Below are 24,621 nucleotides of genomic sequence, written 5' to 3' on the forward strand. Positions count from 1 at the left end.
TTTCTGTTTCCTGGGTTTGATTTCAGCCCGTTGTGACAACAGAGGGATTCTGCAAGAAAGCATTGGCTGAGGGAGTGAGATCATTAACGCCAGCTCACGAGTCCTAATTGCCCCAAATGAGTTACCGGCTGAAATAGCCTGGCCCAGTTATCAGCCAGAGCATCCATGAGAGCTGGGCACTGAATACAGAGAAGGCTGCATCTGAGGCACCGTTCTCAGCCCTCTCCCTCTCCCGGTTGCTTTTCTAAACAACTCCACCAGGATTTATATCGTCGATGTGAGATTATTCCCTATACTTCTATTTCTTGTTCAAATGTATAGAAATTAATTTTCTGGTCATAATTTCAGTACCTCTGGGACATTAGCAGGATGGAAGTAAAAATAGAACATCATTACGGTGTCAGGTAATGCGGATGAGTGTGACTAATAACCTGAGTGTCATTGATTTAATAATCTAATAATGTCTCTGCACACTCAGCGCTCAGTCTCACCGTTTGCAGATCAAGATTTAAGCCCGGCTGCAGCTGCAGATCGGAATCAGTACCTCTGCTTCAGGGCTCAGACCGATGATAAGCAACCTGCAGCTGGTATTCCAAGATGAAGGAGCAGGAAGGAGCCGGCTGGGGTCTGCAGGTGTTGCATTCCCACGGGTGACAGCAGTGGCAGGTCACAGCTCCCACTGGGGACATTTCCCAAGCTCGAAGAGAAAAGCTCACCAAGCAGCAAAGGTCTGGCAGCTTCCAAACAGCTGCTGGCCCATCAACAATGTCATCTAAAAATGCAAAGGAAAAGAGCTCTAAGGTTAATTATGACACATTCTGAGAAAGGTGTGATCCACAGCCTTGCAGTGAGGAGGAAGGGAGGGACTGGTTGGACAGGCAGGCATTGTCCCCTCCTTGGCATTCCCAAGGGCAAGGTGACAGATGGACATCACCCACACTGTCTTCCCTTGCCACTCTGCATGAAACTGCACAGAGATGCCCGCTAATGAGACATGACATCAGGTTTGTTATAATTTGGATATAACAGGGACTATTGATCTTCTCAAACAGCGTGTGAAAATCCTGTTCCCTGGCTGAGCATCTTCAGGGCAGTAAAATTTGCCTCTGCCTGGAGGTCAGCCTCTTCTCCCAGGTAACAGCAATAGGACAAGAGGTGATGACCTCAAGTCGTTCCAGGAGAGGTTCCAGATGGATAGTAGAAAAAAGCTCTTCTCAGACAGAGAGGTGATGCACTGGCACAGCTGGCCAGGGAGTGGTGGGGTGTCCCTGGAGGTCTTCCATAACTGTGGGGATGTGGCACTGAGGGGTGTGGTTATGGGCATGGTAGGGTGGGCTGGGGTTGGACTCGGGGATCTTAGTGGTTTTTTCCAACAATTATTCTGTGCTTCTATTCTATGATTCTATCTGGGGCTGCTCTGCGACACCACAGGAGGCAAGTGGGGTTTAAGCACAATCTTTGACCCCTTTGCAAACAATTCCACTTTTTCCAGACCACGCTCCAAAGACCACATCAGTCTTCTCCAACCCCACTTCATCTCAGACATATTTATTTGTTTCCAGTTAACTTCACCCAGATGAGAGGAAAGCTCCCCGGGGAGTTACCATAGAAACACTCAATGCAGACCCATCACGATTAGGGCAGCAGAGCCCAAAAAGACGGTAGAGATTATGAAAAATTTCACAACCACTCTCCAAGTACCATTCCACTGGAAGAGGAGCAAAACCAGGACTTAAAATGGAAAACATCCCACATGGTTACCAGCAGAGTCACTGCAAATGGCTCCTCTCTCAGGGGCATTCAGTGCCACGAAGCCACAGAGGTGCAGTGGAAACATTGCCAGAGCACTCGGGGAGTTCCTATATTGTCTTTTCCAGATGCCTCATTGCAAGCAAGCCCTGCGGCAGTAGTTCTTCACCACACTCTGGGAGGCCCTGCTCCACGGCCATGGTCCATTTCTAATTAAGAAATTTCCATCTGTGGTAATTAGCTTTATACTCACTCAGGCTCCCAGTTGTGCTCTTTGGGTTTTCCCAGCAGCCAGCCACTGGAAGGGCTCTCTGGCAGCTTTCCAGCCTCAGCAAAGCCCCGCTGACTCTCACACCGTCTGCACAAGCGTTTAAGAAGCACCCAGGTCTTGGCCACCACCCGGTGACATTGAGAATCCTTTAAGCAAGGAAGTGTCCTTCTGCATAATGGACTGAGAATGATGGGATTAAATGCAAGAAAGAAATATAAGAAGTCAAGGAGCTACCTGTCATTAACTGCTATTTGGTGTCTCATTCAGGGCGATTTACCACTGCTTCTTCTGTCCAAGCCGATCATTCAGTAAAACACTATTGTGAAAGCAGATGTCATTGGAAGCACTTTCTGATATAGAAAATATTAATTTTCTGCTATTCAACAGTGCACCCAATCCCATTTTTTCTATTAAACTCTTCCAAGAGTTTGAAGAGAAGACAATAAGAGATTAAGAGTCACGGTTTTCCAAGTAAGCCAAATTTCTGGGACAGTTACCATGCTTCCTCCTACTTGATGCTCATACACAAAGATATTGAGAACCATTAGAAATAAATTATCCTTAACTGCAAGATAGAAGGGGATTCGTCAACAATATTGATTTTTCTTGCACATATGTGGAGTTGCTTTGGCAATTAGCCTTGGAATTGCTGTTTCTTTCCTGTAAATGAAATTTTAGTTGCAGACTTAAGGAAAGGAAATTGGGAAAGGAAATATTGGGAAAAGAAAAGGCAATTTGTAGGGAAAGCATACACTGTACCAAACACGTGCCTCTCTCCCTCTAAATGTAGGCTGGGAGGTTGGCAGGGCTGGGTAGAGTCCTATGGGGGTTTGTGAGTACATTTATCTTAATTGTGTTCACGTGGCTGTGGAATGATTTGATCTGGAGATGACTGATATCTGATTTTTATGTGCGTTTCTGACAGATGTGAAGGACACACAGAGCAGGGAATGGATTGGATGTATGTACGGAGTTGTGGAAGGGATTCCTAATGCTGTAACATAGTCAGGTATTAAATCTCCAAAAGAAACAGGCAAATTATGCATCTAACTACTTATCATGTAAACTTGGAGTGAAAGTGGATGATACTCATTTCTTGGTTTACGAGCACCAGAGAGGCATGTCATAAAAGGGAGAATAATATGATTAAAATTAATGTAAAATACTATGGGAAGCATAACTTTCAAGTTTCATTTTTGCAATGCTGGGACTTCTAAGTCTAACTAGAATAAAATAATCTCAGAGCACATCGCTTTCCGCTGTAACTACACTCACAGAAATTAATGCTCCTGGAAATGAGCAGTTTCTTGAACAACAGCACTGTAACTGATCACTAACTGGCTCCAGCAAACACTCAGCAGAATCGCTCAGCTGCCCCACATTCGTTATGTGGTACACTAAGCTCCTATGCAATAAACACAATGAATAAAATACAGAATTTCTCTAACCATAAAATCATGACTAATTGGTAACCCCTGGAATAGCAAAATTCAGGAAAGAAGTCACACTTCAGGTTGAATATTAGGAAAAAATTGTTCTCCAAAAGAGCAGTGGTGCACCGGCACAGCTGCCCAGGGAGTGGTGCGGCCACCGTCCCTGAGGTGCTCCAGAACTGTGGGGATGTGGTACTGAGGGACGTGGTGATGGGCATGGCGGGGTGGGTTGGGGTTGGACTGGATGATCTTAGTGGTTTTTCCAACCTTAATGATTCTACAGTTCCATGAATAGCCCCAGTAACGCTACCCCAGCCAGCCATCCCTCCTACAGGCCATTTGCTCACTTGGCTTGTCACACACTGCTCTTCCAATCCACCACAGCACATCAGCCACGAGTTCTATTATTCTCATATAAGTTTCGTAAACTTACTTCCAAATTTTTATCTTGATTCTGTTCTCCTAGAGATTATTTATCCTTAATTTCCATGCTGATCTATAAATAAATTCCTAAGACAACACGCAGCGAAAATTTTCAACTCTACATTAGACAAACCATGCAGCTTATTACAGAAAGCATAGCTTGGAAAATCCCTAAGCTACTGTAATTAACCTATTTACACCTTAATTTTCTTATAAGATGCAAAGGAGTTGTAAAATTTAAAGAGTGCCTGTGCTGTTTCCAGCTTTGTGTTGGAGTTCAGGCTGTGCCACCTCTCCTACGCACAGCTGCTGCCATATATTGTTTAATCATTTTGAAGATGAGACGATTGCATCTGTGACCCATGAGGGCTTGCCAAGCAGCTCGTCACATCTGCAAGCCCCTGAAGCTCATGTGGAGAGTCCCCAGACCTTCTCTTACATATTCTGAAAAGAACTGCTGCTGTTTGTGCCTCCCATCAGAGCTGATATTTAATTTCCAAGTGGATGTAAATTAACACATTTTCTTAATCAGAGAACATTAAAGTCTGAGCAAGAAATTTCAGCCTCCTCTCGCAACCGTAGTGTGGCCATTATGAGACCCCCCCTGGCTTTGCCCATGACCAGGAGCAAATCTTTTTTCCTGTCACAGACATGCTTGGCAACAGAGACAAAGCCCAAGAGAAGCACGTGCAGAAGGACAGAAACATTCTCCCACATACCTGCCATGAAAATGCAGTTTACGTAGAGCATCAGCAAAGTCAAGTTTCCAGTAGGGTTCATCTTGGTGCAAAGCGTCTTAAAGGAAACAATATAAAAAGACACATCAGCCACACATGAAAGTAAGACAGGATATATGAGTCTGGCTCTGTAGGGCAGCATAGAATTCTTTCACTCTCACTACAGTGTAATTTTTTAATTATATTTTTTTCCCAGATCATTCCCCCATCCCCTCTGAATTAGAATAATGTCAAAATGTAAAACGTTTGGGTTTTGCATGCACCTGGGTTTCTGGATGCTCACCAACCCTACCCACAGGCACGGGACCTCGTGCCTGACTGATTTCAGCGTGGGTTGTCTGAAGTGTTTTGGAAGATCACCAGAATCCCCAGATATTTATCCTCATAAGCTTTCTGGATTTAATAGTGACAACTTCTACTGGGCAAATTAGGCAAGTCAATTTTACAGCAAAGGCAAGTCAAATATGCTATAATTAATTCAAATTAACACACCCACAAGATTCTGAAGCCTGTGATCAGTCAGGTGGGGATGCCTGCAGGAACATCCAAATAGAAGTCATTATTGAGAACCTTGAGACTAAACATTTCAAAGGAAGCCAGAAATAACCTGCACAAAGACAGGCTGGATTGCAGAAAACCAAATGTTACCTTCCTGTAGAACTTCACTATTAGCAGTGACCAGCAAAGCAAAACATTTCCTGTAAATCTGGTTCTTTAACATTACATTTAATTGTTCAGTATTCAGCCTCTTCGGAGGACTACTGGAGTGTATCTCGCTCTGCATATGGTCTATAATAGGAAACGATACCTCTGAAACTCTGAATAGCACAGTGCCATTCAGGAAATTAGAAAATATTACGTTTTGTAGTTAGAGCCTTCACATGTCACTTGCTGATTTTGTTCCTTTATGAAAGAACAGCGTCCAGCATGAGTATGTATTGTGATCAGGCATCAGTGAGAGAAAACACCAAGGTGAAAAAAGCTTATCCTGAGACAACAGAGTTATTATTTACATGCAGGGAAAAAAAAAAAAAAAAACAAACAATTTTGATGTTAGAATGGGAATGTGGACTCATCACTTCAGCATTATATTTCATGCACTGGGCAAAACTGCAGGAAATGGAGGCCAGGAAGGGGTTTTGGAGCATAAGGACGTGGATGGCTCATAGGCCATCACTGGAGGATGGTCAAGCTCTTTTGAGCTGTCTATAGTGTATTGAAAGAAATAGAGACTGTCTGAGCAGAGATTCATGCCAGAAGAACCATGCTGGTTCGTTGGGGCTGGACACAGCTTGCCCACAGCCACTGCTTCCCCTCCCATCCCCATAGCGGACAGCAGAAGGGCACCACAGAGGATGTAGGCTCAGCAAAGAGGGACACATTTTCTACAGGCTGTACTGAGACACGACATTTCCAGGAGCGATGCTGAACACCACCACCCTCCTCCAGCTCCCTCCCCAGTTGCCTACTTACATGGGCGTTTGCCAGCTGTCAAGCTCTTGCTCAGTTCCAGTGAAACCTCCTGGATTTTCTCCATTCCCAGTGATTATGTTGGGCTGCTGGGATCAGCTCCTGCTGATACTGGAATTGCCAAATCACCCTCTTTAAATCCCTCCTCCTCGCTAATATGAGCAATGCAAACCCCAACACAGGCACAATGCTCTTCAGCAGGATGCAAGAACAATAGACTCATTAAGGTTGGAAAAGACCACTAAGATCATTTAGTGCAACCATCAACCAACCCATCCCCACTGTGCCCACTCATCATGTCCTTAATGCCACAGTGACAGCCACCCCCCTTAGCACTGGCTCCTAAAGTTGAGCAGAGGTTCTGTGTAGCAGAAACAGCTCTCAGAGATGCTAAGGGCTCACACCACTCATGAAGGAGGTCGTACAGACGTAACATCTTCCATTGCTGTCTAAATGAGATGAAAACAAACCATCTCCATGAGAATGGCCAGGTTGTCTCCCCCTGACCCAATATCCTGTTTCTGACTCCACAGAGCTGCGGATGCCTAAAGAAGAGGTTCAGACCAGGGCAGACACACAGCCTGTGTGCTCTGGCATTCTCCAGGGAGCTATGCTTAGTGACTTCCTACGCTTGAGGCAAGTTCCATGTGTTATCGGCCTTGCTGTATTACTCTTCCATGAACTCATCTAATTGCCTTTTGCGCCATTTAAGCTTTTGGCAACCAGTCTCCTGTGGCAGTGAGTGACACAGCTGAACAATATACTGTGATAGGAGACAGCTCTGCTGTGTGCAACGACAAAGATCCAGGCAGCAGCTACTTTGGGTTTCCCACCCTAGACCAAGCACTGGGTGATGGTGCTCTGCTGTGAACACCCCACACAGACAACCATGGCACTGTCTTCAAGCTGCAAGGCAAACCCAGCCTCAGGGTCTCACCTGTGTCTCCTAGTCCCAGTGCCTATTTCTAATGGTGAGAAATAATCGTTAGAAGCAGAATGAGACCAGGACCCCATGACAACTAGCAATAAATATAAATGGCTGGCATTTAGGCATAGTCCGAGTTTTACTTTCTCACAGACCTACAGCTCAGCAGCCACGTCTGGAGAAGCCTTTAGACACCTGCTTTACCTGAACACCTTTGACCCATTCTGGCCATTAGACCAGAAAATTTTGCCAAAGATGTGACACGAAGATACAAGATGTATGCAGGCACTTAAAGATTCCTCTATTCCATTCTGTTGCTTCTTTTCTTTTTTTTTTTTTTTCTAATCATTTTCTCCTAAAGCCCAATTTAGCAATCACAGTAGAGACGTGGAGTTTTTATGCAAATTCTTAAATTTACAGAAGTGCTGAGCTGAAATGGGATTCGCAGCAAAGGCTTCCTTGCTATTCCTCCTGTCTCTTATACACCATGCAGGGGTATGCTGGTGGAGGCAGCCAGAAATAGCTCTGAGACTTCCAAAGCGTCAGAATTGAATCCTGGGATACTGAGGATGGGAGAGAACCAGCACGGTGCAGCCCTGGACTGAGCACTCACTCAGGGCTTCCTAAAACAAGATTGGAATAAGAAAGCCACTGCTGGTGAATGCCATAACCCTCGTGCTTTGCTAGAGCTTGTATTTTCTGCCAAGCTGAATGAACTGATATTTTCTGTTGAGAAATTCTTTTGCTGAAAGTTTCTGCCTAGCTCTCTAAAGCACACAGCACCCCAGTGTAGGAGCACAGTGCTGCAGATAACACACCTCTGCACTGTGACACCTGGTAGCTTTGCTCCCAAGCCAGACTGCAAGAGTTAATGATGGTATGTTGCTGACAGTGTCACTGATAGTTGCTGGGTCACTGTGTCTTTAGCCTGATTTAAACTGGTGGCAGCCTGGATCTCATTTTTAATTACCTTTTGACTGTAGCTGTCTGGTTATTTGTATAAGCAAAAATATTGGCATGCCAATCAGGTCATAAGCTGTCAGCCAGATCATGTAGAGGAAAATGCCATGCATGCTACTGTCACAAGCATCATTGCTAATAATGATGCACTCCGTGAAATATAATATTTAGCAAGTTGTGCTTAAAAAGCAGATTGCATTTCTGATATCCCCTGCCAACAAGGTATTTAACGGAGTTGTGCTGGCTCTAATGTCCCTTTTGCATCCTTTCAGAGACAAGAATAGATACATCACCATCGTGACGTTAGCAAACTTGGAGACTGCAGACACTTCATGAAATAAATTGGGACTGGCAGGCTAAGTACTCAAATTGGCGATGCAGGAACCACTGGGCCTGTCTCTCTACTGACACACTATTGCTGGGAGAATCGACAATGAACCTCACTGCCTTCAGCATTAATGACTGTAGCTTTGCAGCAGCGTGAGCTGGGGGTACGGCTGCAGCATCACCTCCACACGGCCCAGCGTGAGGCGAAATTAAGAAGCGACAGCAGTGCCTTGGCAGGTGATCTTACAGACATGCTGCCATCCTGCTATTCAGCCTGCCATGTGCCTCACCTGCTTTAAATGTGCTTTTTTCCTCCTCTCTGGATGCCTCAAACACACTGCCGCATCCGCTTGTCAGGGTGCTGTCATGAGCAAAATGACACATCAGCTCTGAGGCTCTTGACCTGATCTTGGACTTGATGAAAGAATGGTGAGAAAACAGAAATAGCTTATGTTGAGGACTAAAAATAAGTAGCAAGAATGACTTAATTTAAACAAGCAACTGAATAAACATCCATTAATGTATTCCTAAGGGATAAGGAAGAGGATGGCATTTCCAGATATGGCTCTGAAGTTAATCCAGAAGCATCAGCTCTCCTCCGGGGATGCAGAGGACAACGTTACCTGCCTGTGCAGGAGGCACCTTGGGAAGTGCAGACCTGCTGCACAACCTACCACCTGCAAAAACAACAGGGACAACAACCCAATGCCCTATGCGTAGCCCATCAGTAAGAAGGTGGGAAATGGCCAACAAATTTCACAGCAACTCACAGCAAACCAACCTACCTCCCTCCTATAGCAAGATGATTAGTGTGCAGGAAAAGGGTAGCAGTGGACATCATATATCTTGACTCAGGAAGGCTTTTGACACCATCACATTTAACTTTCACATAAGACAAATGAGGAAATTGAAACTAAACGAAAATTCCCAACTATGAGCAACGGGATTGTGGCTCAGAGTGACCTCCCCAGGTGAGAGAGGTGATCCAACCAGGTAAAGTTCAGGCAGTTTGTGGAACACAACTACACAACAGTTTGAGACTCTCTAAAGCCATACTTCTCCTCTTGGAGGGGCAGAGCAACATCTGGGTTTCATTCTAGTCTCACTTTCATGCAGTTGGCAGCACGTCTTGCTTCTGCTCCTGTGCTGTGTGCTCCTGAGGGGTCTGGGGGCCAGCCTTCCTCCCCGACCTACAAGCCATTAAGTGGTATCTGTGAGGAAGACGAACTCCTAAAAAATTTTAAGTTCTTTCCCAAATTTTAACCACGCTCAGATACTTTTCCATTTTTTCAGCGGGGGTATTTTTACCCCTTAGCTTATTCTTGCCTTTAAAACACTACAAACTACGTTTCAATAGGTAAATAATTTAGAGCAACAAATAGATGCTCCATCAAAGAGCCCAGCTGTTCAGCCATCCGGTGGGACACTCTATGCTGGGATAGTTGGGGGCTGCATGTAGACCTGATTGCCCATTAAAGAGACATACATTCCACATTGCTGCAATCAAGGCTCTCTGGAGAATTTTGCATTGTGCCCACGTGTAATATGTCAGATATTTGCCAGCAGGGGAAACACTGTAAGAAGTGAATGAGTTTTCCTCTGTTCAGTGACATTACTAATGACTCATGCAGGATTATGGGTAACAAACCTTTGAAATGAGAGGTTGAGTTGTACACTACATTATACATCTGAATTTCATGGTATATTAGTGACAGTGATTGGTAATACAATATGATGGGAAATTGCTAACATCAGAGAGAAGTTAATACGATGCACTGCAATTTCTCAAAGAGTTCCATACTTTTTCCAGCACCACCCATAATCTGCTCATTACTGCTCGGCAAAGAGCAATTCCTCTCATGGAGTGAGGGGCACCAGTGCTCTGACAGCTGGTCATAAATTTGAATAGAAGATACGCAATCTGAAACATTCATGTTTCCATGGATCGTTACCCAATTGTATCTCCTCTAAGAAGCAGGTGATTTTTTAACATCCTGCGACAGTTTGTTTCTGCTGATATTTTCTCCCTCCAGATAAATCTGATGCCAGCTCATGTCTTACAGTTTTTCTTCCCATTCTTGCTCTATTAAAATAGCTGATACAGTCTGTATGCACGTTAACTAAACACCAGTTAATGGAGCGTAACTAAGAAGAATGAATATATTTACTAAAAGAGTGTTTCTAGGCATTAAAATAAGTGTACAACGTCTAACACAAGGCATTACATTTACAAATGTAACCACAAATTTATGTTTATAGACTGGCAAACCCTTTGGCTATGAGTGTCCTCTCAGTTATTCCCATTTCAAACAATCTAAGCAAATTTTTGAACTCCTTACCTGATAATAACCTGGAATACTCTGTAGCTATTTTACAATGCCAGTTAATGTCCAGCTGGACTCCTCCATTTTTTAGAAGATTTAGTGCTTCCTGGAGGAAATGGGTGAATTTATTGGAGTGATGGCACTGAAGGCCAAAGACAGTGAGCCCATATAGTAGATGCACCAAAGACTGTCACCCTCCCAGGGGACTTGAAACAATAAGTCATTCCCAGGACAGAGTAGCAACACCACTTTGTGCCTTGTCCATACTCACCTCAATGGCATTCATTTCTTCTTCTATTTCTTCACTTATGCCTACAATGTTGGAAGTGGCCGAGTGAAACGTTTCTAGCTATTCCAAGGCTATTTCTGAGTCCACCCATGATTGTACAGGAACACTCCAGGTTTAACAGCAAGAATAGTTCATTTTTATGGTTCACTCATCACTGACACTGACCTGTTGACCAGTAGCAAAAATAATCTCTGCTGTTACGTTGCCCTGTGGAGCTGAAGGGATGAACAAAGGGTCTTTTATAAGCTTCAGTACCATAAAGTGCCTCAATGCTTGCATCCATCAAACTTACTTAGGAGCACAGGGTTGACCCAGTAGAATCTTGAAGTCAATGGCTCTGAGGCTGAAGCACAGTACCCACTCCTCTCTTTATCCTCAGGTCTGTTCTGTGCATTCACATCTCACCCAACCAAATACCCCCTGACGCTGTTTGGGCAAGATGCCCAACACAAAAGAACCTTCACATGTCCCAGAGACTTCTGGCATTACCTTGCAATAGGTGAAGACAGAATTACAAATCCTGCTAGTGATACAGCTCAGTTCACATGCCAAAGGAATGGATTTAGAGACTATTTTTTTGGTTTAATCTTTCTTTTGTTGGAGAAGCTTTTCAATGGATGTCCAAAACTCTTAGTGTGGCAAGTCCACTGAAAACCATAGCTGAGATCCCACCAGTGGGTAGGACGGGAACGGGGTGGTAATTATGACAAGTGAATGGAAGACAGTATCTCCCTCCAGCATTAAATTCAAGCCCTGACCTTTTCCAACATAATGACTAACTCAACCTTTACATAATAATGTGTGTGATATTTGGAGAGTATAACATATGTGTCATTTTAATTAATTGAACAGAAATAGATTTACAGAAGAAAAATGAATTAACCAATCAGCAATCACCTTTCTATCTATTCCATGTCAGAATAATTAGTTTATTCTCCTAATCTCTTGACTCCTCTAGAAATCATAACCTCACTGACCTCCTTGAGAATAGGAGCTCATTTGAATAGTGCTATAATTGTGCTCTGGGTGCGTTATCGTCCAGTTTCATTTTTATTAAGGTAATCTTATCCCTTCTTATTATGCCTGTCTCCGATGGGCTGACCCAAACCTTGGGAAAGGCTGCTCAATAACATTGGTGTTCTGTGGACAAAGACAGTGGCAAAAGAATCCTTCCTCCTAGAAGACGGGCTGGTTTTGTTGACTGGAGGATCAGCAATTACTTCCCTGCCATTCTGTCTGTCTGTTCAGACATGTGTCCTGACATTGGCAGTAGCAGACTGTTGCCAACTACCAAATGCTTAAACAAGATCACAATTTGTTCCAGAATGATAAAATGACCCTACAAAGTGAATTACACTGTGAAAAATAAATGTAAAATACTGTGTAGATGCACAAATGATTATTTCATTATCTGGCCAATGTATGAGCGACAGATACAAATTGTTCCAATCATAGCGTGATGAAAGAGTAATGAACAATGGGTTCTTGAATGAGCACAGGAAGAAAATAATGAATTGCAGTTTAAATGAAATCAGGAGTCAATGGACTGGATCACAGACTGTCCTTCAGATGTAGGAATTCTGCATTAGTTAAACACTGCCATTTGAGGAAACGTCCTTTAAGAGGAAGGAATCTAAATGGGTCAGAAAAAGAGACAAATAAGACGAGCCTGGCCACTGGCTTGTTTTTACAAGCTGGATTGGAGCATTCCTATTCCTGCTGCTTTGTTGATTCACATGGTGATCCACTGCAAGTTTGTATCTCGCACTCAGCAAAGATAACAGACCATTTGTACTTTTGCCTTTCCCCTCCTTCAACCTTGTTCCTCCTCTACTACTCGATTACCTTTAGGTGACATCTGTAGAGATCTCTCGCCCATCACATAATTTCTACATGTAATGGAGACCAAGATAGCAATAGCTTCTGGGAAGGAAAGGGTCAGTGAAGTTGAAATAAAGCATGGTAAAGGCTCCTTTATTTATGTTTGTTGGAAATCTATCTGCAATAGCTGAATTTCTCCTCTTCAGTTGTGTTTCATACCAATAAGCCAAGAATTAGGATTTCTAACGTTATTTCCACAGACACATGTCACGTTTCATGCATCACATCTATCCATCACGTTGCACAACATCTTGTTAGATCTACAGAGCAGCTGCATTTCTCTTGTGAGTGCAGGACATCTGACCATGCTAGCTCACCACACAGAATTTCTTTACACTCTAATAAGACATCTTCCTCTGCAAGCAGCCCGCAGAAACCAGCTGGTTTAACAGGCAGGGCTGAAGGAGTGACACAAACCAGCTCTGTCACTGCCTACCACTGCTCCACTGCTGCCACATCCAGAGCCCACGCTGCTCCCTAGCAAAGGGCACAGTGCTCTGGGCTGGGTGTCCCCAAGGGACAGGCTATCTTTTGCTGCCTTCTGCTCAATAGCCGCAAGACATTTGGACCACAGAAGGTTGGAAAAGACCGCTAAGATCACCTAGTCCAACCATCAGCCCATCACCACCACATCGCTCATTGGAAAATGAGTCCCAATCCCAGCACTACCAACCACTGCCAGAAGACAGAGAGTGATGGCAAGAAAATGCCCAACTGTCAGCTCACTGTAGTGCAGAAACATGTGACACCTTACCTTTGTGTGTGAAGAGGCCGGGATGAGCACCAACATGTGAGAGGACAGCAAGATGGTCCCCACTGCCCAGTCCTGGCTCAGATCCCTTCTGTCCAGTCTGATAACAAGTAACACTACTTTGGTCTTGAAGAGTTGGATATTAGGAAAAATTTCTTCTCTGAAAGAACGATGGCGCAGTGGCACAGCTGCACGAGGAGTGGTGGTGTCACCATCCCTGGAGGTGTTCCAGAACCATGGAGATGTGGTACTGAGGGACGCTGTTAAGGGCATGGTGGGGATGGATTGGGGTTGAACTTGGTGATCTTTTCCAACATTAACGGTTCTATGGTTCTAAGAGGCATCAGTCAGCTGGGGTCCTTCTTCAGGATGAAAAGTGATTAACAGTGACCTTGCTGTAGTTAAAGGGGGAAAAAAAAACAAACACATCAGATTATTTTGAGTCTGGAGATACGATCTGACACGAGCTCAAGGACAATCAGGGTGACCCATGCTCTTGGTGCCACAGCTGGAAGCCCTGAGATGAGGTGAGGCTCCAGTCCCATGCCTCCAGCTGTGCCTGCAGGGAGCCCAGTGCTGCAGTGCAGAGCAGCCAGCTCCTCCATGCCAGCATTCCCAGCCAGCAGCCACCCAACTCTGCAGAGCATGACAGCACCGAGGCTCTGCAGGGTCCTCTGCAAAAAAAAAAAACAAAACCCAAAGTGCTAATAACAGAGATATACCCTGTGCTTAGCACCTGAGCTTGGGTGGCAGAGCCCTGCCCACCCTGGAACTGTATCACCCAAGGAAGATAGCACAACCAGGGCCAGGCTGTGCAGAAAGGGAGCCCCAAAAGCCAGCTTCTTTATTAAGAACACATCCACAGCAGGAAAATACCTGGAAAACTTTGCACTGCACATCAGGAAAAAAAAACAAACATCCAAAGCAGAAAAGCCAGTGTGGGGAGCAGGGAGTATTTACGATGGGGGAGGTTTGCAGGCTGCGCATTATGAATGTGCCTGGGTACGTTATTCACCTTCCATGCGAGCATGCGTCACTGCAGGGCTTTCTGTGGGTGTGCATTTGTTTGGTTGGATTTACTCTGTCCTTGTCTCTGCGTGCATAGCTGCACAAGTAATGAATGCGCCTATTAAAGCCCAGCCAGAACATTTGTCTCTGAGGCTGGTGGAGAGGAGTCCTCACACCAGCAACGTGCTGCGTTTCTTTTTATTTGCTCGGAATGCTTTGCACGCTCAGTTCAGTGTTTTCAGACTCCGAAGCAGATGCACTGGGTTGATTTCTAAGGCAACTCTTAATTACACATACCTGGTGATGGTCTCGATGTGAACACCTGAAGCAGCTTAGAAGGCGCAGATTTGCTGCACAGGATCACGGCTCCCCACATCCTTCCTGTGGTTGTGGTGCACAGGACTTCGTTCTGGATTAAACATGCACAACATTTCAGCCTCGTTGGAAAAACACCTAATATCAATTAAAGTGCATTGCTCAGAGTGCTCAACAAGGAGCCCAGCACAGCCTTTATCACAACTCTTTCGCAACGGTGAGGCTGTTAAAACGGAGCTTAGAGGAGTTTGGAATGAGCTTTCAGTGCTGGGCATTTCCTGACTCCTGGACCTTTGATTTTCTTTTCTCATCATTACATTAACACTTTTGTTATGGAATATTTATGATGCACACCACACGCTAAATGGATTTCCTCCTTTATTTGCAGCTAAGCTGCATTAATACAATACTCACACTATTCAATTTGAAATCCATCAAGGATTCATGGGCTTAATATCACCATCACTTTTAATGAGAAAGGAAATCTGTAAATCAAACGAGCCAAAGCAAAGGCTGAGAGGAAGCAGCAGTAGCAGTTCAACAGCACCCTTCATATTAAAAGCACCTGGAAGTGAACTCTGTTAATTGAATCAGTTTTAAAGCAGTGAATTACTAAGAAGCTCTGCCCTAAATCATGGCTGCGCCTCCCAGAAATGGTGCCATCACATCACTGTGTGTTCCTCTCCCTGTTTTCCTGTGCTGTAACGTGCAGGTACATGAGCAAGGTGATAGGAAAGATGGATTCGAGCTGGCCTTGGGACCCAGTTGTATCACCACTGCTCCTATTTATTTATTCTCATGGGAGGAAGAAATCAGCCAAAGACCAGGCATGCGCTACAGTGTGTTTGTTTAGCTCTCATTTGCTGGGCATGAACTCCTTGGCCTTGCGCTGTTGGCACAATTAGATACAGATGAGCACTCACCATCCCTCAACTCTGTCATCTAGGGTGCAACAGCAAACTTTCTCTGAGCACGCACACAGCATTAGCAGTTGTGTCACTGGGAGCAACACGGCCCTTCTGCAGCACGGGAACAGTGACCAGTGTGGTCGATCAGCTATTGTTGCCGTCTGCCATGATTTCCTGGGCTTTTCTGATATGTCTATCACAATAACACGGCAATATTGATAGGAAAGAATGACTTCCTTTCTTCTACCCTTCCACGCAAGCAGGAGCTAACCCTGAGGATTAACAGATGCAACAAATCCTGCTCCTACTGAGGCCACCAACACCCCGTATACCCAGCCCAATTGCACCAAGTTGTAGTCCAACATTTAGCCCCATTTAGCTGTGAGACATGCACAGAAAATAAATACAACAGTGCAAAGACATGCCAAAGCTTTGCAGACTCAAGAAAGAAAACTATCAGTGGATGATGCTTTCACGAAGGGGCTCTGGGAGCCTTCAAAGCCAGACCTCCCCATTGGATCTACGTTAGTGCATTTGAGCTCCCCATGTTGTTTGGTTTGAGCTCCTTGTATTTCTTCTATTGTCAGGCTCTGTTTGAGCTGGAGGCCTCAGGAGGTGCCCAGCTTTGAGGATAATGGGGCAATCACACATTTAAACTCTTTCCCCCTGTTGGTAAGAGAGGTCCTTTATACCACCAAGTTTAAAGGAAGATCTGGCAATATTTCTATTCATCATCATGCAAAGGGCAGAAGTTACAGATTTAAGAGTGGAAGGTGATCTCCCCTTCTGCTCTCAGCAACAAGGAACAGTGCCGCAGGCTTTCAAGCAGCCAATCCATTTTGTTACTTCGCTGACAAGGTTAAAACTGTCAGAAATGTATTGTGAATATATTGAAACAGAGCTGGTTTTGCTCATATGCATCCAATTTCTACCGAGATGTTGGGTGAGGATAAAAAGCAATCAGTGACGTGAGTTGGTAACCAGTTGCAGAGTCACCAGATGGGAAGCAGAAGAAATGCGGACGCGGGCTCGTTTGCTGTTTGCTAAGCATTTGACTTCCAATGAAATGAATGCATTCAATGAAGCAAAGCCAACCCGACAGCGCAGGAACCGAGCTGGGGGATGGCGCATTGCTCCCAGTGTGCTCAGGGGAGAAACGGGGACAGCAGAGATGTCACGGGCTGGAGAGGAAATCTCTGGAGACAGCTCCACTTACCTCTGTGAATGCCAGGCACACACCTGGTGAGATATGGGATGCAGTCAGCTCCAGGAGCACCGCCCAGACAGGACTCACTGCCAAACATGGCTTTGCTGGGGGACTTCCAGGTGTCTGCACATCACTGCTGAGCTGATACTATTGCAGCTTGCTGCTGTTTGGCAATGCGACACCAAAGGCATGGGCACCCAGAGCCTGGCTGAGTCTGGGCTGAGGTAAACCACAAAGAAAACCCAAGGAGTAAATCAGCACCTAAAAAGAAGCAATGAGAACTAAACAGATTAGTCAGCATTACAGCATTTCTGCTCAAAAGCGGAGAAGGCTGCTGTAAATGCAGACCTACGGCAATGGAAAAGCCCTTAGGAAAGCTCAGGGGGTTGGGAGCATCACCTGGAATGAGTTGGTAGCTCCGTGGGGAGAGCAGCTGACACATCTGGGCATGTTCTGCTCTGCATTTTCATCTCTTCATTTAATCTTTCCAGAAACACAGCATTCTGAAGCAAGGTGAGGCTTTTTTTTCCCTATCCCTTCAAAGATTGAAGGGAGGTGGCGATGGAAACAGGCGGACTCCAGGCTGAGAACGTGGTCACTCGTGGTGACCTTTGGGTTAACAAAACGCTCTCAGAAATAGCAGTATGGATCAACACGGAGCACTTGCTGGTGGCTGAAGACAGATCTTCCCCCCAGCGTTTTCAGCTGACTTTGTGATACGTATCTCTCCCTTCCCACTATTTGCCTTACGCTTGAAAAAAATACATATGTTATCTCAAGAGTCCTTTGAGCATTAAAATGTATGCCGTGCATGTGACTTCCTTCAAATATCCTAAAACATTCTAAATGTGAGCAGGTTGGCGCGGTGCCTGGGATGCTGTCTTTTTGGATAAAAGTTTCAGATAACCGACGCTTCCAATTACCATTTCTCCCTGAAGAGGTCATCTCTGATCCAGCTCCACTGCAGAGCAGGGGAGGTACCCGGGCTCCCTGAGATTCACAGAGGTGACAAAGCTGCACAGCTGCTAATGAAAGCTGCTGCGCAGTGTGCCTGACCCAGATCTGCCTCGCTTTACCTGGGTATCTTCAAGCCACTTAAAAATTAAAATGGTTAATAATGCATCAGAGCCAAGTGTTACCCAGGGGGAATCTCAGTTTTGCAAGTGGATGGCGTAGTGCTCATTTACAGGGGGAAGGAAACGCTGCAAGTCTTCTACCCTGCCTTTATGCCAAGCACGCACGTGCTTATGGCAATTAATCGATGTCCTGAACCTATTTAGACTGATTTTTAAAAAGAGATAAGTTAGGAAACATTTCTTCACTGAAGGAGCAGTGCTGCACGGGCACAGCTGCCCAGGGAGTGGTGGGGTCACCGTCCGTGGAGATGCTCCAGAACAGTGGGGATGTGGCACTGAAGGATGTGATTATGGGCATGGTGGGGTGGGCTGGGGCTGGACTTGGGGGTCTTAGAGGTCTTTTCCAGCCTGAATGATTCTGTGGTTCTGTAACAAGTCAGGAAGCACACCATGCTGCACACTGTGCTCCTCCCAAGGAAAACCCACATGGATTCCCACAGATCCCTCTTATTGCCATCTCCTCCCTTGGTGTAGCTTCCCGGGCACCACAGGGCTCAGGAATTCTGTTGATGCTGCTGCACCTTGCGCTGACGTTAGATGAAATATTTATTTGGGAAAGTTTCATTTTACCATAATTTTTACTTGGCTGCCACTTAGTGGCAATTTAAAGTAATAGCTCAGGGAGGTTTCCTGGCAAACCCACGGCCCTACAAATCAGCCCGACTGTTCTGTGGCTCTTCCCAGAGGTGTTTGGTTACTCTCTCAAGAATTTGGGTTTCATTCTGCTCTCTATCCACAGGTCAGGAAGCAGGTTATCAAATCTCATCTCCTGTAAAAAGCGTTGAAACATCAAAGCTGTTATGAAGGCGACTTCCGACTCAACCGTGCTCGTAGTTCATACAGGGACTGCTGCTTTCCAGCAGGAAGGACTTCCAGAGGCTGGGATCAGATGGTCTGGAACAACATCAATGTGGGAATTACTACAACAGAGAAGAACATTAAAAAGTCAAGTGAGATTTTCAAGCTTGCATGCTTCCCTGTGCCCAAAGCCTGGCATCCCTGCCACGCAGCACCTTTCATTGCCTTAACTTCCATTTCTACCTCCGTAATTGCACTGGTGATGTCGAAAAAGATGTTCTTTTTTGGTATTCTGCACAGGGGTGGAAGAAAGATGCTGAAATCACCACTTGCTGCAGCCTGCACGTTGCAAAGGCTGTGCAGTGCCGTGCATTCCTTTCTTTCTGTATTCATATACATATATTTTTCAACCTGCGTTGATAAGCGTCGAGATGAGTTTCTTGGTGTGAAATAGAGGTACACCCTTGTAAACCAGACCCTGGGCTCAGACTGGCATTTCTATGATCTGATTTAAAGAAAGAAAGAAATACTAATATTCAAACCTCACGGAAGCCCTCCGGTTCCCCTGGTGGCTCAAATCCCAGCTCCTGTGGGGCTCTCTACAGCAGCTTATGGGCAGCAGTCATACCTGGGCCTGGCTGCTGCTGTGTTTTGCCCTGCACAAACTGCTTAAAATGCTTCAGAAGTGCCACAGGCCATTAAAAGTTGTGCTCCAGGTCCTGCTCTTGGCACACGTGGGCACCACGGCAGCACCCCGAGTCAGCAGACTCAGAAATAGGTCGGAAGAAGCCATTTCTTGCAGCACTGGATTTCTTTGCGATGAATTTTAATGGCATTTCAGATTAGTTCAGCTGCTGTGAGCGGTTTGCGTCCCATTTGAACATCTCTACCTGCTCCGACACGAAGATGAAATGTTTACCTTTCATATGGCTGCACTTTGCGCTGTGCTGCGGAAATCCAGCTTTTCAGAGCTTGAGCCTGATGAGGAATTTAGATCCCTTTTCATCAGCTTTATCAATTGTCTCCTCGAGGAAACAGTTTGCCAATGCTGTGGATGATTAAAGGCTCAGGAGCACAATGCCAGGAGGTGGCCTGGAGTGCTCCATCTCAGGGATGCACCCCTGCAAACATGAGGGGATCTTGGGCAGGATGACTCTGGGCTGACACCACTTCCACCTAGCAACAACCAGTGCTGCAAGCACAGGCTGTAAGAAAGAAGGAAAAGCCTCTGTAGCAGGGTCTGTTGTGATAGGACAAGGGGAAACTGTTTCAAACAAAAAAAAAAAGGGAGATTTAGGCTGGATATAAGGAAGATGTTTTGTATGATAAGGGCAGCGAGGCACTGGCACAGGTTGCCCAGAGAGGTGTTGGGTGCCCCATCTTTCGAGACACCCAAGGTCAGGCTGGACGGGGTTCTGAGCATCAGATGGAGCTGTGGGTGCCCCTGTTCACTGCAGAGAGTTGAACCAGGTGGCCTTTAAGGGTCCCTTCCAATTCAGTCCATTCTACGATTCTATGATACAGGGCTGATGGTGGCAGCCTTGACAACTTCCATAACTCTGATTTTGACTCATTTTCTACGTATTTTACTCCCTTGGAGCCATAAGAAGCACTCAGATGGGGATGTCTGGCACAGACATGCCCACAGCTGTACGCAAGCAGGGAGAGCAATAGAATCATTAAGGCTGGAAAAGACCACTAAAGATCACCAAGCCCAACCCACCCCACCATGCCCATAACCACATCCCTCAGTGCCACATGTCCAACATTCTGGAACACCTCCAGGGACGGTGACCACCACCTCCCTGGGCAGCCCTGTGCCACTGCATCACCACTCTTTGGGAGAAAAAACTTTTCCTAACACCCAACCCAAACCTTCCCTGGCACAAATTGAGGCCACCACGTCTCATCCTATCACTGTTACCTTGGAGAGAAGGCTGACCCCAACCTTGTCACAACCTGCTTTCACAGAGCTGTAGAGATCAGTGAGGTCTCCTCTGAGCCTCCTCTTCTCCAGACTGAGCCATCCCATTTCCTTCAGCTGCTCTCCATCTCACATTACCTTCACCTGGTAACTGCACTGCCTTGGCTGCTGATTACATGCAACTTCTCAGATCTAAGAAAACCCATCTGTATCAGGCAGCAGCAGGAAACATTTAGTTCACTTCTTGATAGAAAAGAGATGATGGCAATAATATAAAATCAAGAAACCTAACTATACGCAACAGAAATAAATCACACCAGTGGAATAAAACACAATAAAGCTGTCTGTAGTACAGGTTTGAACTCGGTCTGTTTAAGGCACAGCTGGTTACTGGGGGCTCTCTCAATGTGAAGATCCTTTGCCTTCTCAAGGGGGATATTTCTAAGCAGGCCCTGGTGCCTTTTGCTTGCCCATAGGCACTGAGGGGCAAAGGCCAAGGGGAGCCCCTGGGAATGCACTTGTAACGCACGTTTCATGCTCCCAATACAAAGTTCAAGGCACTTTGTAGGTGGGAGAGATTCCCCTCACCAACACCCCGCAGCAGTGAGCTCGGCAGGACAGCATTTTTCCCTTTCAGCTAATATTTTAGGGGAAATGGGATAAATGTGTTCCTTAAAAAGGGCAGCGTTAACATTCTGGCGCGCTCTCCTTGCCTTGCCCAGGGCAAGTAATTTTTTTGACAGGTGAATAAAATATCATTAGCTTCTCCACTGTCATCAATCATCAAAGTGAAGGATGGGCAAGTAACCTCTCCAGACAGTCCTGGGGACTGCATTGCCCCTGGTTTCTAAAGAAGCAGAGCTGGGAGGCTCCCATTCCATCTCAATGCAGCTAAGACCTCTCCCCAGCTCTGACTTTTTCCCCTTGAGTGTTAGAAGCTGACAACGGCATAGAAATGTAGATTTCACGTTGTCCCTTCAGCCTTGCCCAGCCATTTGTGCCCAGGTAGCCCAAGAGCTCACAAGCTGCGCCGCGTATTGAATCGCGGCGTTTCTGAGCCGGCCGGAATAAGCGAAGGAGAGAGAATGACAAATCTGAAGCTTTTGTGCAAAGGTCACACACTTGATGCTTCTTTTCGCATTTGTGTGAGTTAATTTACTTTATAGAGAAAAAAGAGGTGGGGGTAAAAAAAAAAAAAAAAGAAAAAATCTTCACAACAAAGAAAAATGAACAGAAATCTGTCCCTGAGACTGCCGTGGCCATGAACTTCCAAAGCTATTGTGATTTCAATAGAAGAATGGGAGACACTGCCATCGAAAATGCCATTGATATTGTAACAGATCATTGCCTAAATAGACCATAACAGCTCCCATTTCAATGGTAACCGAGAAACGCTTTAACCCCTTCACTTCTGAGCGCCTGCACAATCTCTGCGTGACACATCAAAGGAGACACACCAGATAGTACGAATTTCACACCCTTTTTTTGCCTCTGTCAGCTCTTCTGAGCTTCCCCATCCCTTCCCTTTTCCACACTGAATCAGAGCTATCTGCAAGTGCAAATCCTTTTAAGCGCAGGCAGAAAACCTGGGGTTAGGGCATTGTCTCAGCCCCCCAGCAGCATTCCCCAAACCACCCAGGAGAAGGCAAAGCCCCCCAGCATCACCGCCTGCTCTGTGGCAGTCAAAGTGCCAACACTTCACTAAAGACACACACACACACACTTTATAAAGTGCACATATCTGGTTTGAGTTACCAGTGGACCCAACTCCAAGCCTTTCCAACTCTGAAAGGAGTTTTGAGGAAAAAGAAATCAAAAAAAAAGAAAAAGAAAAGAAAAGAGAAAAGGAGTAGAAACATCTTTCAATGATAGCTCTTGTCTTCCAGACCCAAGGAGATCTCTGCTACGGTCCTCTTTGAGATAACTCGTTTACCTCATTAAGCACACTGCTGCATCCCATTGCTGGAGCACCGTACCTTGGCCAGGACCTCCACAAACACTACGTTCCTTCATCACACCCCTCTCCTCCTCATCACCTTGACTTACAGATCCTGGGGAGGAAAAGAACACAGGCAGGTTTCTATAGGGAAAAAAAAATAAAGCTTTCCATAATGCTCCATGTTAATTGAATCTAAATCCTTTAATTCTTTCCTAATTGAGCCTGGAACCACGTCTGCTGATATTTAGCACAGGAAGGGTGTTGGGCAGACTGCTTAGAGCACCATTCCTTCTTGCACCAAGCTCCAGGCAAGGACAAACCTGGCACAGGGGACGGCAGGGATGCTGTCAGTGCTCTGCATGGATGAATGCAGCACCCATGCTTTTGCACACTTCAGTGCTAAGGGCTGAGCCAAGTGTGCCCTAGTAAGGCACCAACCAGGACATCATTCCTTTCTCCACCACCTCTGGGGGAGAAGGTGGCTGTTATTTTCATGGAAATCCCATTCCTTATGGGCTGCAATTACTTTCACTTTTCCAGAAGACTCGGAGGGAAATAACCTCAAAAGCCACTCCCATCTACAAAAAGAAAAGAAAAGAAAAGAAAAAAAAAGCAACTGATTCACAGTTGCCACAAAATGACTCTGATAACCCCCCGTCCCGTTCCACGGAGGCCTCTGGGAGAGCCCAGCACAATGAGAAATAAAGCTACACATTGCAGGGCTGCAGTGGCAATTTCCTCCCCATATGTTTCTCAAGACACTCTCTTAATTTAGTTTGCCTATAATGAATTCTGTCATTATTCCAAACATCCATTCTCATGACCTAGACTTATAGCATATCACCGCCGAGTATCTTTTTTTGGCTATCCAATCTCCCCGGGGAACTGAAAATTGTCTCCGTCTGCAGCCCAGCAATGCTGGGGAGCAGCCTGGAAAACAGATCCGAGATTATTCCTTTCTGTGTCAGTCATTTAAGCCTCTTTGTGTTAAAGTTGACATTTGTCTCGATGCTGTCTCAATAGGCCCCGCTGGCTGGGTTTCATTCAGTGCTTTGAGCCGGGGGAGAACTTGCCTCTTGTTTTACTTTCAGGCCATTCTTGTGCCAAAGCGTGAAGGGAGGGAGCTGAATAACCACAAACAGGTGAGGCGGGGAGAGGCTTTCTGTCTCCACTCTCCGTTTGCGAGAGCTGAGCTCTTTGGATGCCTTTCAAAGCCAGGAGAAGCCAAAAGCAATAATCCTCACCATGGGAGCAGGCAGGAAGGAAGGGTATCTGGTGTTGGCCAGAGCTGTCCCAGTGCAGGGACGTGCATTCCCATGCAGTGACATCGCATCGCGCCAGGGCAGCTCGTTGAGGCCAGAAACGCAAGGGTTGACATGCATCCAAGCTCCACACCCACCTGGAACAGCAGCAGGGATGCTTTTCAAGTCTTAAGCATGAGAAAGAGGTGTTAAGAGTGAGGGGTCTTTGCATTTGCCACTGCTGCCGTTCTTCACTTCTGCCTGACCCCGTCAGCACCATCTGTAGGTGTCAGAAAAAGGTTTTTCAGCAAAGCACAACTGTTTCCCCCCCCTCCTCCTTCCTATCCCATGCTTTCATTTATTCAGCCTCGCAAAAGAGCTCTTCTTTTTGCCTGACCTTCACACAACCCTACAGGCTGCCCAGAAAGTGTGAAGCATCCTCCATGCAGGGATGGGATGCAGGCTCTGGTCACCCTGTCAAGGGCTCTCCAAGGGGAAGGCTCTCAGGCTCTCCAATGCAGGGATCTCCCCCAGCTGTGCACATGGCAAAGCATCCTCCTCCTAGAGAAGCACAATTATCCACCTGTGGTAACATAACACCCCAG

General features: G+C 45.8%; 1 long non-coding RNA gene across 1 annotated transcript in view; it reads right to left on the reverse strand.

Annotated features, from left to right (window-relative positions):
- Positions 1-24,506, reverse strand: part of LOC101750312 — a 60,759-nt gene extending 36,253 nt beyond the window's left edge. The window contains exons 1-6 of the long non-coding RNA XR_005859769.2: positions 20,837-24,506; positions 16,988-20,117; positions 14,846-14,957; positions 13,544-13,935; positions 4,596-4,671; positions 492-2,336 (exon numbers count right to left, since the gene is read on the reverse strand). This is a non-coding gene — a long non-coding RNA (uncharacterized LOC101750312). The remainder of the gene's footprint in view (positions 1-491; positions 2,337-4,595; positions 4,672-13,543; positions 13,936-14,845; positions 14,958-16,987; positions 20,118-20,836) is intronic.
- Between the last annotated feature and the right edge of the window lie 115 nt (positions 24,507-24,621).

This window comes from Gallus gallus, chromosome 4 (genome assembly GCF_016699485.2).
Source record: "Gallus gallus isolate bGalGal1 chromosome 4, bGalGal1.mat.broiler.GRCg7b, whole genome shotgun sequence".
In the NCBI taxonomy this organism is placed as follows: Eukaryota; Metazoa; Chordata; class Aves; order Galliformes; family Phasianidae; genus Gallus; species Gallus gallus.